This window comes from Oxyura jamaicensis, chromosome 3 (genome assembly GCF_011077185.1).
Source record: "Oxyura jamaicensis isolate SHBP4307 breed ruddy duck chromosome 3, BPBGC_Ojam_1.0, whole genome shotgun sequence".
NCBI lineage: Eukaryota > Metazoa > Chordata > Aves > Anseriformes > Anatidae > Oxyura > Oxyura jamaicensis.
In genome coordinates this window covers 6081065-6096214 of record NC_048895.1, presented here as the reverse complement: position 1 = coordinate 6096214, position 15150 = coordinate 6081065, and the positions used below count along the sequence as shown (strand labels likewise).

The following is a 15150-nucleotide window of genomic DNA, read 5'->3' as shown; positions in this document are numbered from 1 at the left end:
TCATCCGTGTAACTCTGCTGGCAGCTGCTGGGAGGCTGAGGTGGGAGCAGTGGGGCCACATCCTGCAGGGCTCCCAGCACGCAGCAGCGGCTTGGTGTTGGAGGTCGAGTCTTGAAGCTCGTTGGGTTTGGTCCTGCTGGAGCCGCCTGTCCTTTCTGTTGGCTGTGGTGGGTGTGAAGCGTGCTTCGCTGCTCCTGGGATCCTGAGCAGTGACCCTGCGAGGGACAGAGCTCTTTCTTGGCAGAGGTGGGAAGAAAGTCTCGAGTTGTGCTGCTGACGGGTGGCTGACCCGGTCCCAGCCTCAGCCTCTGAACTTTTTGGTGTTTTGAGGAGACAGAAACACCAGTACCTCGGTAGCCCTGGTAAGGAGACCCCTTCTGGAGATCTGTTAAATCCCTGCTTTGAGTTAAGACCTTGAAGAGATCTGGATCTGCTTCTCCCACCACAGCTAAGCCATGCAGCCACTTGCCATGGGAGCAGTTATCACCCTTTCCCCCTCCTTGGTGGTTTCACGAATAACACCTTCATTTCTAGGGAAGCAGCTGAATGCAGCCAAAGTCCATAAGTACCTTCGGATCCTCCAACCGCTTTTTTGACAAATATGCTATGCCCGTTTGGGAAAAGAAAAAAGAAAAGAAACAGAAACCCTCTATTTCAATTTTCATTAGACACGTGGTTGATCTTTCTGTTGGTCTCTTCTGACTTCATTTCTCTAACACTTTTTTAATTGTTCCTAACAGGACGGGTGCTTTCCAGCTGGGCTGAGCGGTTACCGTCACAGGAGACGTTTCTTCATCCTGCAGTTGCCGTGAGCTCCAACACGCTGGTCCTGTGATTCTCAGCGCCGTGGGATGAGACCTCCCGGTCGGCTCAGTCCCAAGGTGGGTCCGTGCTCAGCCTGTCCTCCGTGAACTCCCCGGGGCGTTCGTCATGTATTTCTCCTTGCTTGCCAGCTCTGAGCTTGCTCGCAGCGCACACTCCTGCAAATCCAGAGCAGCCCCTTGCTGCTGGCTGCATACCACCATAGGTGGTGTTTCTGTTTTCAGAAGGGAAGCATTTATCAGCAAATAAAACATTTACTGGTGGAAAGCTGCAGCATCTGCAATCCCTGGTTGTGTTTCTGGCAGCAATTTCAATATCTTTGCCATAATAACAGTAATTAAAATAGGTACTGTTGAGTGAAGGACAATTAGAGAGGGCTGACTTTTATGTTTTCCTAATATTCACCACAAGCTGCCACCAAGCCTCATTCTGCTGATACTTACAGTATTACGACTGGGCGACTCCTTTCAAATCAGTGGCAGGAAAGCGATGTAAAAACCGGAGGAGCATTAGGTCCGGTACCCGGTGTGGCTCCCAGCAGTACACTGTGATGCTCTAGGTGGTCGCAGTGTTTTTTCTGCTCCTGCAGAGATCCCTGCACAGCTGCTCTCCCTGACAGCCTGATTTATGCCCTGTGATTTGTGGAGCTGAACAAATGGTTGTAGGAAAGCCATGCACTTCATTACACTTGACCAATTTTCCCAAGCCAGAGGGCAAATCCCCACTTCTCTACCTGTGCTCACTTTGTGCAGCTGCCCTGCATCCTCTTCAATAGTCTGAAAGCCACAGATTAAGGGATGTTTCAGGGGCCTGAGGAGTCACTTACCCTCTTTTGGGAGTTGAGCTCAGGAGCGGTGTACGTGTTGCTGCATTTTTCCACTGGCTGCAACCTTCCTGGAGGATGCAGCAGGGTACTGGGACCAAATCCACTGGAGGCATGTGAAGCAAACTTGATACCATTTTTCACATAAAATAAAGCATTTCAGGGTGTCTGTGAGCAGAACAGTTCTCTAACATTAGGATATAGTGGTCCTCTTGTTAAAATCATTTTTTATTGTCTCTCTTAAATCTGTTTGAGTGGACTCAGCATGGAGTAATGTGAATTAGCGTCACTTCTGTGAAAGGAAGATACCTCTCAGAACTGAGCCTTTGGGTCTTTTGTCACCTTTTTTGTTCCCCTGGAGGGAAAGGGGACGTGTACCTGCAGTTCAGCTGGGGAAATAATGGGTTAATCACACAAAACAGCCAAAGCAGGGTAATGGCAAAAGTGTCTTTTCCTCTTCAGAATGAAAACTGGAGAAATTTTCTCCAATTTCATTTGAATTTACTGAATGCTTGGTCTCGAAGCTCATTTCAGGAAAGAAACTGAGCACTTGGTTTCACCTCCATTAACCACTTTGATAGTCCAGGAACTGCACTAATGCTGCCCAAGTTAATGAAGTGTGCAAATTAAAAGTTCTATCTAGCCCCTCCACTTTCCCAAGCGTATCTGAGGCCCAGAATGGCCCGTTAGTCAACAGTCAGCTTGCACAGGTGTTGCAGGGGTAAGAGTTGACCCACAGGGTCTTTGCTGATGGTGACAAACAAACCCGAAGACACCAGGCCAGGCTCTCCGATGCCAGCTTGAGTTTTCAGTGCTCCATGGTTAAGAAATGCAGATTCCCATGTTTGAACCAAGCACATCGAGTCTGGAGCATTGCCAAGACCACGTAGTTGCTGTTTCCATGGAGGCAGCTGTGAAAGCAGATTTCTCCTTCATGAAAGGAAAAGCATGGGACAGAGCACAGGCACTCCAAACGGGTGGAAGTTCTTCACCAAGCCCTGGCAGAAAATGAGCCCCCTTTGGCTTCTCCTCTATAAATGAGTTTCCTAGAAGCCAGTTTGCAGAGAGACCCGGATCACCCACGTGGTGTGGATGGCTTCTGGCATCCCAGGGCCACAGATGGAGATGGGGCCTTACTGATCTCAGCAAGCCTTACTTCCAGCAACGAGAGAGATGGGAGAAAACGCTAAGTTTGAAGGGGTTTTATGGACTTATGAAGCCCTCCTGCTGGGGGCAGGGAGCTGCTGAGGCTTTGCCTGTCTCTAATAAATTCAATTCTGAGCTATCAGGGTGCTGGGAGAAATATTCAGGGCAGACCCAGCAAAGCGGACCCGTGGCAGCCACCACGTGATGTGGAGTTAATTCTGTTACTGTCGCTTCATCCCCTGTAAAATGGGGCTGGACAAATCTTCCTCCTTGCCTGGCAAGTGCTGCTCCCTTGGCCTTCCCCTTCAGTACTGGATCGAGTCAAAGCTACTTGATCAATTTAGCGCCTTCTCTTCTGGCCTATCCTCCCTTACCCAATTTTCTGTTACACACCTGTCCCCTCAGCCTACAACTCCACTCACGTCGGTATCTCTGTGCTGCTCCTGTCGTCTTTTCTTCTGAAAACCCAGCGCAGTTTCTGCATTTGTGCCTATCGCTCTGCCCTCACCGCTCCCTGAGAATCTGTTCGTGGTTTCCCTACAGGTATTTTCTCTTCCTTCCATTCTTGCTGCAGGCACCTGCGTCAGGGCTTTTTGTTAAATACCGGGAGCGTCCTTCAGCGTAGTTGATGTCACAGCAAGTAAAGGTGACTCGCTGCTTCTGCTGCTTGTGTGGTGTCGCAGCCCCGTGGCAGTCCCCCACCTGTATAATGAACACTTACACACTGGAGCTTTCCTGCAGTTTTCTCCCGTGCTTTGTGTCAGGGTAAAAAAGCTTAGTGCTGATTAGCACCGGAGAAAGCTATGTATCGATGGCTCTGCTAGTGGACGGTGCTGCTCTTCCCATTTTCTGGTTCAGCAGGATAGGTGGACTTAATAATGAGAAAACCTTGCCACAGAGATCACATAAAGCAGCGAGCAGCTGAGGCACGGGGCGAAGAGGGAAGGCATCAGCGGGAAGCAGATGGGCAGCACAGTGTGTGGTGTGCCTGGCATTTATTGTTCTGCAATAGGAAGCTCAGAAAAGAGCTACAGTGGGACCAAAGGAAGAGGAAAAACACTGAAACCCATAAATATTCAGAAGAGCAGAAGAAATAAATGTGTTGACCTAAATGACCATTGGTGACTCAGAAGCTTAAAGGCAGTGTTCAAGTCATAACTGCCGGTAACAGCATGAAGGTGCGTGGACAAAATGGGGCTGTGAAGGCGGAAAGGGGAAGCTCCTGACTTCTGGAGCAAAGTGCAAAACAATGGAAATAGTTTCTCTGAGAGTCCACCTTCTGCTCTGACCCCAGAGACCCTTGACAAAGCAGACTTGTAAGTTGGTATTTTGCCTTCTGCCAAAAACAAGTCAAGGACTGCTGCCTTCCTCTGAGCAGGGTTGTTCGTTAGGCTAATTTGGTCAGTAATTCAGTCTGAATCATCGCCGTGTGATTCATCCATATGAATTGCAGACTGATTGCAATTTTTGTCTGTGTTTCTCCCAGCTGAAAGCAAGCTGACCTGCAAGTTTTTGCTTTGTTGCATCCATAGGAAAATTTTACTGTGCTGCCCCATCGTCATTTTTCTCTCATTCCAGTTTTTTAAATAAACAGAAGAGATTAGCTTGAGTGGAAGGCTGTACTGCCATCTTTCAAAAAAACAAACAACAGAAAACAACAACAACAACAAAAAACAACCCTGGAGAAGCTTGGAGAAGCTTCCCCCTCTTTTATTTCTGGAATGTCATTGATCATTTTACAGATGAGAGCCCACCAAAGTACACTGATCAATAAAGCCTTAATGTCTTAGGCTTTAAAAAGCTGGTTCCCTAGACAGAAAAGGTACAGCACCTGTCCTGAAACCTGACATGTTAATAATTTATTAATAATTAATCATGATTTTAGGGATCTAGTGGTTTCTTTTACATTTGTTTTTTATTTGGTGTTCTCATAATATGTTCAGTTTTTAAATATGCCTTTAGCCAAGAGAAAAAAAAAAGCAAAAAAAAAAGCTTTGTTCCTTCTCCCCCTATCTGTAACTTCCTTGCTCTGATTATTACCAAGTGTGGAGGCATTTGCCTCTGCACATGTGATGGATGCCAGCAGCACTGGAAAGCTGTCACTGGGGGGAAAAGGAGAAAAAAATCTCCTCGTTGTTTCCTGGAGCAGAGTTCAGTGGAGCATTTCAGATGCTCGCTTTCAGATTATTGCTGTTCTGCTCTGCCTGTAACTTGCCTTTTCTTCTGAATTAGAAAGCTATCAATAGGCTGAAAGGTGAGTTGTGGTTTTGCATGCTAGTGGCGTTGATTCATCCCCCTGGGAGTGTGCTCCTTCAGTGCTAGAAAGCAGAAAAAAAATGTACATATTGGTAATTAAATCAGACTTTATTTACTAATAATGGCTCTGAGATTTTCCAAGGCAGAAATTTCCATCGTTTTTCCTTTCTGATGAACATGAGCTCTGCTGGATTCAGAGCAGATAATGTACGGCCCTGCCTTTGTGCCTCTTTCCCACACGCCGGGTTCACAAGATCTTGATGAAGGAACAGGGTTTAAGTTGCTGGGGCTTTGGTTTCCACTGAGATGTGGGAGACAGTGGCAACAAATGGGAGGGAAGCAGGCACTGGTGTGCTGAGTGGCTGGAGCTGTTTTTATCACTGTTTATTCCCAGCTCACTTCCCCAGCAAATTTCATTGCAAGTGAGGACTCAGCATCTGCTGAAGCATGGTGAGACAGCGGGATGGAGCTGGCTTCAGAACAGATCTGATGCATGGAGAAAGGCATTGGGCAAGGCAAGTTGTTTGGCAAATGGATGAATAATGTTCAGTTGCACATCGTTATCAGTGAAAAACAATGCCGAGAGCTTCTGTTTAAAGGGTTGGGTGCAAAGCTGCAGTGCTACAGAAAGCACTGTATCACTAGCTTAATCTTTCTTCATTTCATTTAGCCTTTATTCTTTAAAAAGAGTAGTCACTTTGGGTTTCTGTGCAAGATCTCTTCTAGCTTGTGTTACAAAGAAAGGGAAATAAGCTTTCTGAAACAGAGTCAACCAACTGCGCTCTCACCCCCGCCTTTGCATTGCTGTCACCATTTAGGGTTATTTTTCGCATCCTGTTATCAATGGAGGGAAATAGAGAAGAAGGTGGCTCTTTCTAGGGTCAGGGCCCACTCCTGTTGAAGCCACCAGCGGTTGAATTGGAATCCAAATGATGAGCCAGGAAGCAAAAGGCTGCAATGAGACAGCTCTGCACTGGGGCACAGCTAATGGGATGCAAAGATGACTTTCAGAGAGGTACGAAACACATAGCAGCAGGTACCCAGCTCTGCTCTCATTGGGTAACATCCATCTTAAATACACTTTTTTTTTAATTTCTCCATGAAATACTTTGCTGCATATTTGGCATTTGAAAAAAAAAAAAAAAAAAAAGAATCAATATACTGAATCAACTGATATTTATATGGCACCAAGGGTAGTGTAGGTCTGCTTGGCAGCTCCACTGCAGATACAGCTTTTGCAGCCTAAGCTGAGCCCCCACAGGCAAGAGAGGAGAAGCTCACATGGACCTTGCACTGATTTATTCATATCACATCTCATACGTGGGCGATCTGAGCCTTCAGCTTTTGGCATCCTGAGCATTGGTTACTTTCAAGGACATGCCACAAGTAAGGAACACGGGGAGATGAGATTATCTTATTTCCATTTAAACCATCCAGCCTATACATAATAAGGAGAAATAGTGGTTATAATAACAGATTCATTACCTGTACTCTGAAGGTAATGAACCTTCAGAGTGCACAGGGGGGAGCTACTGGAAGAGGTATTGCACAGCCCGCTATGTTTTACATAATCATTTTAAAAGCCGTCCATGACTTCTTCCTGCATTTATCCTGAAGAAGCTGGGAATAATTTAGAAAAAGGCACTGTCAGTAGCATTGAACTCAAGGCTGTGTGCTGCTGGCGATTATACAAGTCAGGGTGGGCACACTGAGAGCAGCTGAAAGCTGCATTGGGCCCCCTTGTACCGCGATGTTGTACGTGGATGGAAGCTGACGAGCTCAGAGTGACAGACACGTAGCAGAGCCAGCGGCAGGGCTGTGCTGTCTGCAGTGCATGGTGGTGCCACCAGGAAAGGTCCCCAACCACCCTCCTGTGCCGTCCAGCCAGGGGCACTGAGCCTTCCCCAATGCAGGCTCTGGTTTGTTGTTGGCCTTTTTTTTTTTTTTTTTTTTTTTAATAATGTTTTAGGAGTGTGGCAGAGGCATGCCTCAACCTCTTCCATAGCGAAAGGTCTGCTTTCTGATACCCGGCAAACAGGCAGCTGCTGGGAATAAGCCTGCCTTGGAGCAGGAGCGAAGCTCCGAAGGTCCCTCTCAGCTCTCCTTAGGGCTCATAGTGCCAGTAATGACAGCGGCTGCTGCTGTGCACCACCCTGCCCCTCTCCTGGTCTGCTGTAACGAGAGGAGAAACAACTGCCTTCCAGTTAAACCTAACCGGGAGGAGGTGCTTGAGTCTTGTGGGCTTTTTGCGTTTGTGTGTGTATATGCATGTATGTAAGTAGCCTTCAGTCTTTTTATTTTCTGTAATATTTGGAGACACCGAAATACGTATCTTAAGTTTTGGCAACAGACATTGCTCGGAGGCTGTCAGCCAGCAAAGTGCGTGGATGTGTTCCTGCAGCTGACAGAGCGCTCACCGTTTTGGCAGGAGAAGGTGGCGAGTCTTTTCTGAGTGCTGGGCTCAGGTTTATAATAAAATGAAAATATCCACTCTGTGTTTTAAAAGGGCTGATAATGATGACGATTTTGGAGCTTAACATCTATGAAGGCTTTCCATGTGCTGTAACTTTATGTGCAAAAGTGATGTGCAGAGCCTGATCTTCACTAAACCCGTTTGCAGTCCTTCCCTTCACAGATAATCCCACATCCTTCTGTAGCCATGGCTTTATGGGAGCAGACAGAAGGTTTTCAGTTCCTGCAGGAAATGGAAATTGTATTGATTATTTGTAACTTCCGAGTGTATTCACCAATGTACTGTTAATTTACTCATTGTGGAGCTTGAAGCTTTTAGCTAAGCAGTGAAAGGCCTTGGGACGCTGCTCCTTCAGCTTTTCTCTCAGGAAGCCAGCTGAATAGGAGTATAAAGTATGCTGTAATATTTTACACGAGTTTATATAATACCTAAGAGTTTGTTGTAGCAGAAGAAATGCCTGCTCTTGCACCAGATTCGTCGTTCAGTTTGCCAGCACTTGGCAGATGGTGTAATTGTCACATTACTTCATATTTTTAGGGATTCTAGGGTCCTTGGTCACAGAGATGGAAAACAAACTTGGCAGCCAGGTATGGCAAACAGGTGGAAAGCATCTTACGAAAGGACAGCCTCTTCTTTCCACAGTCAGGTAGTAATCTGAACGAGATCGTGTGGCCACCTGCTAGCGGCCTGTGCCAGCAGCGGCCTAGCGCTAGGCAGGGCCTCCTGCGGTGGTGAAGACCTGTGAAATGTCATGGCAGGTCGCAGCCTGTGTCGGTTGCGCAGGGAAAAACATGTTTTTTCCTCGATACAAAATAAAGTTTTCAGTTCCTCACAAATTCACCTTTGGTTTGTGAACAGCATAACTACTGAGAACTGCACAGCCTCCGTGTACGCTGACCGAGGGGCCTGAATTGTTTTCCTCATACACATCCCACGCCATACCTACCTTTAAGGAGCAGCTCTCTGAGGTCCATTCCCTATTTTGACCCCATTCATTTAGACATGGGTTCACAGTACACAGTATTTGCAACCCAGAAGAACTGAAGATGTACTTGATGTCAATGGACATGGGAGACTCTTGGCTTATTTTCTTCCACTCTTTAAAGTGTGTGTAATCCTGTTCCCTACAGCGCGGCAGGTTTTGGTGGAAAAAATTGTTACCAGTTCTTTGGAGGCATTTTGGTTAGCACTTTTCAGTGGATGTGATAATTGAATCATTTGGGTTTCTGGGAGGGTAGGTATGAGAAATTGCTGCAGGAAGGAGTTTTAAAACATGATGAAAAGAATAAAATAGATTTTCAGTAGTATGCATCAAGTACAGCGACTTAACAGGCGTGTAGTGTAAAGATTTTATTGTTACTCATTTACAAAGTCTTGAATAATTATCATGACCATCTTAAAATCATCTTTAAAACCTTTATATTGCCCCATGAAGCACACAGTAAGTCATCTTCTCTGATACCCATGTAGAGCACAGACAATTTTCAGATAAGATAAAATAAAAAATAATCAGGCAAATTATCAAGTCATACGTTAAAAAAAAAAAAAGAGGAAAAAACTAGGCTGACATTGTTGGAGTTTTCATTTTTTTAAATAGTGTTTTATGAGATTTTATAGAGTTTTATGTTTCTTTTCATTTAAGAACAAAAAGAAAACAGTGAAAATGGAATAAAAGTCTCGGTAAGACAAAATATTTCACTTGACCCTGAACAGTAAGTCTGTTCCAGTAAAAATATTATTGCCATTTGGATCTGAACCCCTTCTGCATGCTTATTTCCTCTCTCAGCTAGCAAGCTTTGCAGTCCCTTTTGTCACCGCACGTTTACTCCAGCCCCCACCTCCCAGGTAACTGCACGTGTTTCCTTAATGCGTCTTTTTGCAGCCACTTTCCCTGCTTGTCCTTTGATTTCCCAACTGTATCAGCAGCTTCGTAGGAGTTGTTCCATAATGAAGTTGGGAATGAATGAGCTAACGAGCCTCCCTGCCCCTGGAAACAGCAGTGAGCACAACCACAGTCAGCATGCAGGGATTTCCTTTTTTTTTTTTTCCACCCCCTTAATTGGGGGTGTATTTTTGCTGCTTAGACTTTAAGAAGAATCTTTAATCCCAGATGCAAATACACTAAATTTGTGTTTTCCTGCGATATAAAAAGAAGGCTCAGGGCCTGGCAGCCACCACCACAATTTCCCTGGGTAGGAGATGGCAGTGGTGACCATCTAGGAGGCAGCAGCCTCCCCAGTTGTTCAAAACCTACATGCAGTCAGAAAACATTTTTATTTTAGTCCTTTAAAAGCTGGAAAACAATAAAAAATTCACACTAGCATGCATGTTTCTGGATTTGCACTGCTTACCCAAAAATAAAAGTGAAATAATCACAGAGATAGAAGAGAGATTTTTTTTCATTCAGTTGTATCTAAGTTTTATATAATGGTTTTTGTTTGCTTTTCTGGGGCTGGTCTCAGAACTTCCACATAGATACAGCATAAAGGGTTTCCATTCCTCCCTGAACCCTTTATCTTCCGGTTGAATTGAGAATGGGTGAAACCCCTCACTTCCTAATGGATGTTCGGAGATAAGAAAACACAAAGTCTACGCAGTAAGGTCCCTCAGCTTTGAAACACTCAGTGTTGAGGAATTGTTCAGATGCAGTTGTTTGTGGTGGGTGATCCACTGCTGTATAAACATTCGATGTTCTGTATAAAAAACTTAGAATAAACTTTCTGAAGGAGATGATAAACAGTAAGTTCGAGCAAACCCTTGAAGAGATCGATTCTCATTTTTAATTCAGAAACTGAGTATTGCATGACAGCAATTCAGTAGATAATAGGATAAGAATTGATTTCCAAACTAGTTTTTCTGCACTATGCAGAGTGAGAAAAAAGACAAGAAAATATGTAAGAAATGAAAAGTTAAAGTAGAATCTGTGCATTTGCATTTTATTGTGGATCATGGGAATATTTTTCCTTCATGTTAGAGTGATATAGAACAAAACTTGATATGAAGGTAGGAAACCCACAGTAATAACAACAAGTTCGATCTTCCAGGTACTTGCTGTGGGCATGATAATTGGCAGACACGTTTGTAAAGACATTTTGACAGATCAAGTAATCCGAGTTTGTTCCACTTACTGGCAAATACTTGCAGGTCAGATGTGTTTCATCCTAAAGTACATTCTTATTATCAGACTCTCCGTTAATAACGCATGAAGTAGCATTCATTTCTGTTTATCATTCAGTGCAAAGCAATCTTTATTACAAATGAAAATGTGAATGGGAAGAGCCTCTGCCTCACTAATAGCTCAGCCCTGTAGCACGTGCTGCTGCCACAGGTGTACGTCGCCCTCGAGTCCCCCTCGTGCCCATTGCTGGCTGCCTGCTGGGAAATGACCCATGCTGCTGGAGGCCCCAGCAGCCCACTTGGTGCGTTGGTAATGCTGGCTTTGCAACCAGCATCGAGCGAAGGGGAAGAAACTCAGTTTCAGAAAGTTAAAACTAAGATTTTACATGGAAAGAAAAAAAAAAAAAAAAAGAAAAAAAAAAAATTTGAAAGCTTAAGTGCACCATTCAGTGTGTTGCAAGTCGGTGGCAATCCGTTTATTTCTCTGGCAATCCGTACATTTCACTAAAGCTTTTGGCCCACTGAGCATGTGGCCCAAAAGTCAGAGAAGGTGTAGCTGGGGGTGTGATCGATCAGAGCAAGTTTCCAAACACTTTTCAGCCAGTTTCTGAGTCCTTTCCCTGCGGTTCTTAATATACAGCCGCCCCTGCCCATAAAAATGCTGATGTTCAGAATTAAGTCATGCTGTTTCACCACTCTGGTTTTGGTATTTTCTGCAGGGTTTCCTGCTTTCCTGATAGATCATTGCATTTGTTCTTGGCAGCATTTCCTTTTCCTGAATGTTTTTTTGCTCATTCAAAGCATAAAAAGAAAGTAGCTTTTTCCGGGTCCTTAGCTACATTCTTTATAATTAGATTATATTTTAAAAAATATTAAATGTAATAATATAGTCATAGTAACAAAATCTCCGGAAAAGAATTCAACTGCTTTTAAGTCTCAGAAGTAGGTTGAGATTTGGGGTGTCTCAATGGGTACCTTATTTAATACCCTCTCCCTGTGGGTGTCCAGCATTTCCAGCAACATTAATACCATTAATTATCTCAGGCTGAGCACCCAAAGAACTAATTGCTTCTGAAAATCTGGAATCTTTTCATTTGTTAGGTCTAGAAATGGTTTGAATCACCTCCAGGGGTTGGTGGTATTCAGTTTTGTTTGTTTTTTCCCCCATTTTAATGTGCCCTGAGCTGCTGCAGAGCAGTTCACTGCAGGAAACTCCGTCTGCACGTTGCTGTGTGAGCGTGTGTGTAAGGTAACAGGGAGTGACTGACTACAATACGTGCATTTAAGTTACTCAGCTGAAAATTACTGAGCATTAAATCCACTGGGAGTCACACGACTTCTAAATTAGGAAAGCACATGTCAGTCAGCGTGCGGAAATGAGCCCTCGTACAAGGGCAGCTTTCAATAAGAAGAACGAGTATTGTTCCCTAGAGGACATAAATCCTGGTTTGGCCACTCCATCGCAGCTTTTACTATTTTTCTAGAAGCATGCATTGCCTTTTGTTATTATTTTTTCCTATATTTTGTCCCATTGTGCATTTCTATTAGGTATGTCTCATGGGCCAGCTATCAAGAGACATCCTGCTGGGCTGTGGTGTGGCGAATTTTCAACCACAGACAAGGTATTGTGGGGTTTAAAAGAAACATGGACAATGACAAGTGCTGGACAGCTTCTAATTGTTTAAATGTATTCTTATTATATTGTGCAGTGACACAATAACTCTGAAAAACTGGCCAATTTGACCTCAGGTTGAAATGAGCACAATGCTGTAAGGTAAAGGAGCGTTTTTAGAAAGAATGGCACTTCACTGCTTATTCGGTGTGGTCTAGACATCAGTCAGGATTTATTTTTCTATGATTAAAACATGTATTTTCAGTGTTTAAATGGCTTGGGAGTCTGTCCCATCTCAAAAAAATATATCACATACCTTGAAAATCCAAGGGATTTAGACAAGTAAGTCGAATCCTGTGGACTGTTAGGCTTTTTTTGTGCCTAAATCCATGTGGTCGTGCTTTGAAAATAGTATTTCTGTGCTTTTTTGAACCAAAATAGGTGAAAGTAAAGCTAAAAGAAATAGCCTTTCGTGGGCTCTGAACCTGCTGTATATGTATGTAAAGAAGTAACGAGATCTCCCTCTAGGTAAGATCAGTGACCAAACAAAAGACAGCCTGTACATCCAGAGCTATCCTGTTGTTGTTAGGGAGGTATTTAGGATCATCTCATCAGGGAATTGAGTTGGGATTTCTCCTCTGTCCCAGTGACACATCAAGCCTGGTCTGAAACCCGAGGTTTTTAAGAGCCTTTCCACTAGCTATGTTGGCTTTTCATTCAGCCCATTCTGCTTTTCCAGGTATTGCTTTTTATTTCATCTCCTGACAAATACAGTAGTATTCTTTGTGTTTTCAGTTTAAAAATAGCCCAGTGAAGATGACTTATTTTTAAAAAGTATATGTCTGAGGCACATGTTTTTTGCAGAGGTAATTCAGGCTCCGATTGCAGCCAGCAGAAGAGCCCTGCTAAGCAGCTTAGAACCACCCTTAAAGCAAACAAAGAAGAAATACAAAACTTGTTGCTGCTATTCCTTGTTTTCTTTAAATATTTTCCTTGTTTTTGTAGCTCTATGTGTGCACAGATATGTCTGCTGCTGTATGCAAAACCTTGCAGCGAGGCAGAATACTGTATGTGGACCCAAATCAGTGTTTTCTGCAGGTTTCCCCCATCTGTATGATGGCCCATAGACTTTTTCAGTCCTTGAAAAGAAAGAATGACAAAAAAAAAGACTGAAGAGGTCATTAAGGAGCTCAGCGAGGGCAGCTGGACAGTGAGTTTAGGTTTGAGGTTTAACAGGAGCCAGCCCAACTCCGGAGTCACACTTAACAGCCGTTGTAAACCCCCTGGATTCAAAGCACAGCACGTGCTTTGAATTCCAGCCGTATTCTTGAGTTCTGAATTTTCTGGGGTTTGTGCCTTTATCCCTGGCCGGGCTCGGTCGCCCCCCACGTGTGTCAGCAGCAGTTGGGCCCGTGTCAGCTGCAGGAGAACCAGGGGAAGCTCTGCCATCAGTCAGCAGGCAGACAGGAGCGAGCTCCTCGGGATGAACAGCAGCCTGCTCACATTTATCTCCAGCGCTGGCTTGACACGTTAATTTAGTTTGTGCTTCGCAGTTCATACTCTATCCATTTATGATCATGTATCGGAAAAGGTTACAATTAATCAGAAAGTGGGGATGGAGGCTGGCAAAGCTAATGATGTACTACTACATTTTGTTTGCTTTGTAGGAGAACGACTGGGGGATGTGCATGAAACTACTATTAGTAACTAAAAATTATTAAAGAACAACTTGCACCCATCTCCCATTTTACGGTCTGTATTTCTTTTTAAAAGTTATTGAAAATGAAGCAATTTATTAACACTTTTGACCGTAACCAGTGGTTTTGGCCACATGGCTGCCTTGGGGGAAAATGCACTTTTTTTTGCAGGGCTGGGGGCGTACTGGGCTTGCAGCAGATGAGCATTCGGTGCACGTGAAGCCAACTTCCAAACCCTAATAGCCTGCCTGGCCCCGAGTAGCAAGGCTGCACAGCAGGGGAACTGCCAGGAACCCCTGCGTAAGAACTACAGACCGCTGGACTGACTGCAGCGTGCACTTCCTCACTGAAAATGAACTAATTGCTGGCTGTTAAAAAGCAAACGTGTTGCTGGGCTGAGGCAGACAATGAAAAACAAGCTCCTCCTGAGGGAGTATTTGCAACCCAGTCACATGCTGAACCAGTGAAAGGTCTGGGTAAGAAATGCTTCTTCCCCGGGGCAGCTTCCCAGGGTTATCAGCAGGTGCTGCTGCTGAGCACAGAAGATGCCCTTGTTTTGGTGGGACACAGCGTCTGGCTGCTGGAAGGCTGTCATGAGAAAAAGAAGCTTGGGTAGCTATGTTACACAATTGTTAGAAGCTCAATTTTTAAGTAACAATACCCATCTCGCTTTATTATTTATATTAATTGTGAGGTTATCGTAAACTTTTAGTCATGACACAATGACACACCTTCAGTCTGCGGGATCACCCGGGATGGCAAGTGCAGTTGGTGTTGCTTTGCAGATGCACTTGGCATTCCTTGGCAGCTTTCAAGGTACAGGACAAAACAAACTTTTCCTGCTTCCATAGTTTTCAATCTAAAAGAAGAGCTACTTACTGAGAGGGGAAGAAAAAGCATCTCCCACTTTTTTAGCGGCCTTCAGTCAGCACCTAAGTCAGAACTGAGCAGACTTCTGTTGGCTCATTTGGTAGTTTGGTCGGATTGCGCATCTTTAGGATAAGAGATACAGAACACTGTTAACCTTTGAACTTAAGGTGTCCTTTTTCCATTTTATTCCAACTGCCTCAGGTTTTACTTGCTGTAAGTGGAAAACTCTGGGGCTATTTACATAGATCTGGACTTCCAGCTTTGCAGTTCATCAGCTTGTCTGCGTATCCCCCGATCTTGAGTATGGGAAGAGGCAACCTGCCAAACCCTTGGG

At 44.4% G+C, this 15150-nt stretch overlaps 1 protein-coding gene across 3 annotated transcripts in view; it reads left to right on the top strand.

Annotated features, from left to right (window-relative positions):
* The window catches only part of PAK5 (p21 (RAC1) activated kinase 5), an 82140-nt gene that overhangs the window by 23844 nt on the left and 43146 nt on the right, over positions 1 to 15150 (top strand). For all 3 annotated transcript variants that reach the window (XM_035320072.1, XM_035320071.1, XM_035320073.1), the window contains exon 2: positions 741 to 881. The gene's annotated coding sequence lies outside the window, so the exon portion shown is untranslated. The remainder of the gene's footprint in view (positions 1 to 740; positions 882 to 15150) is intronic.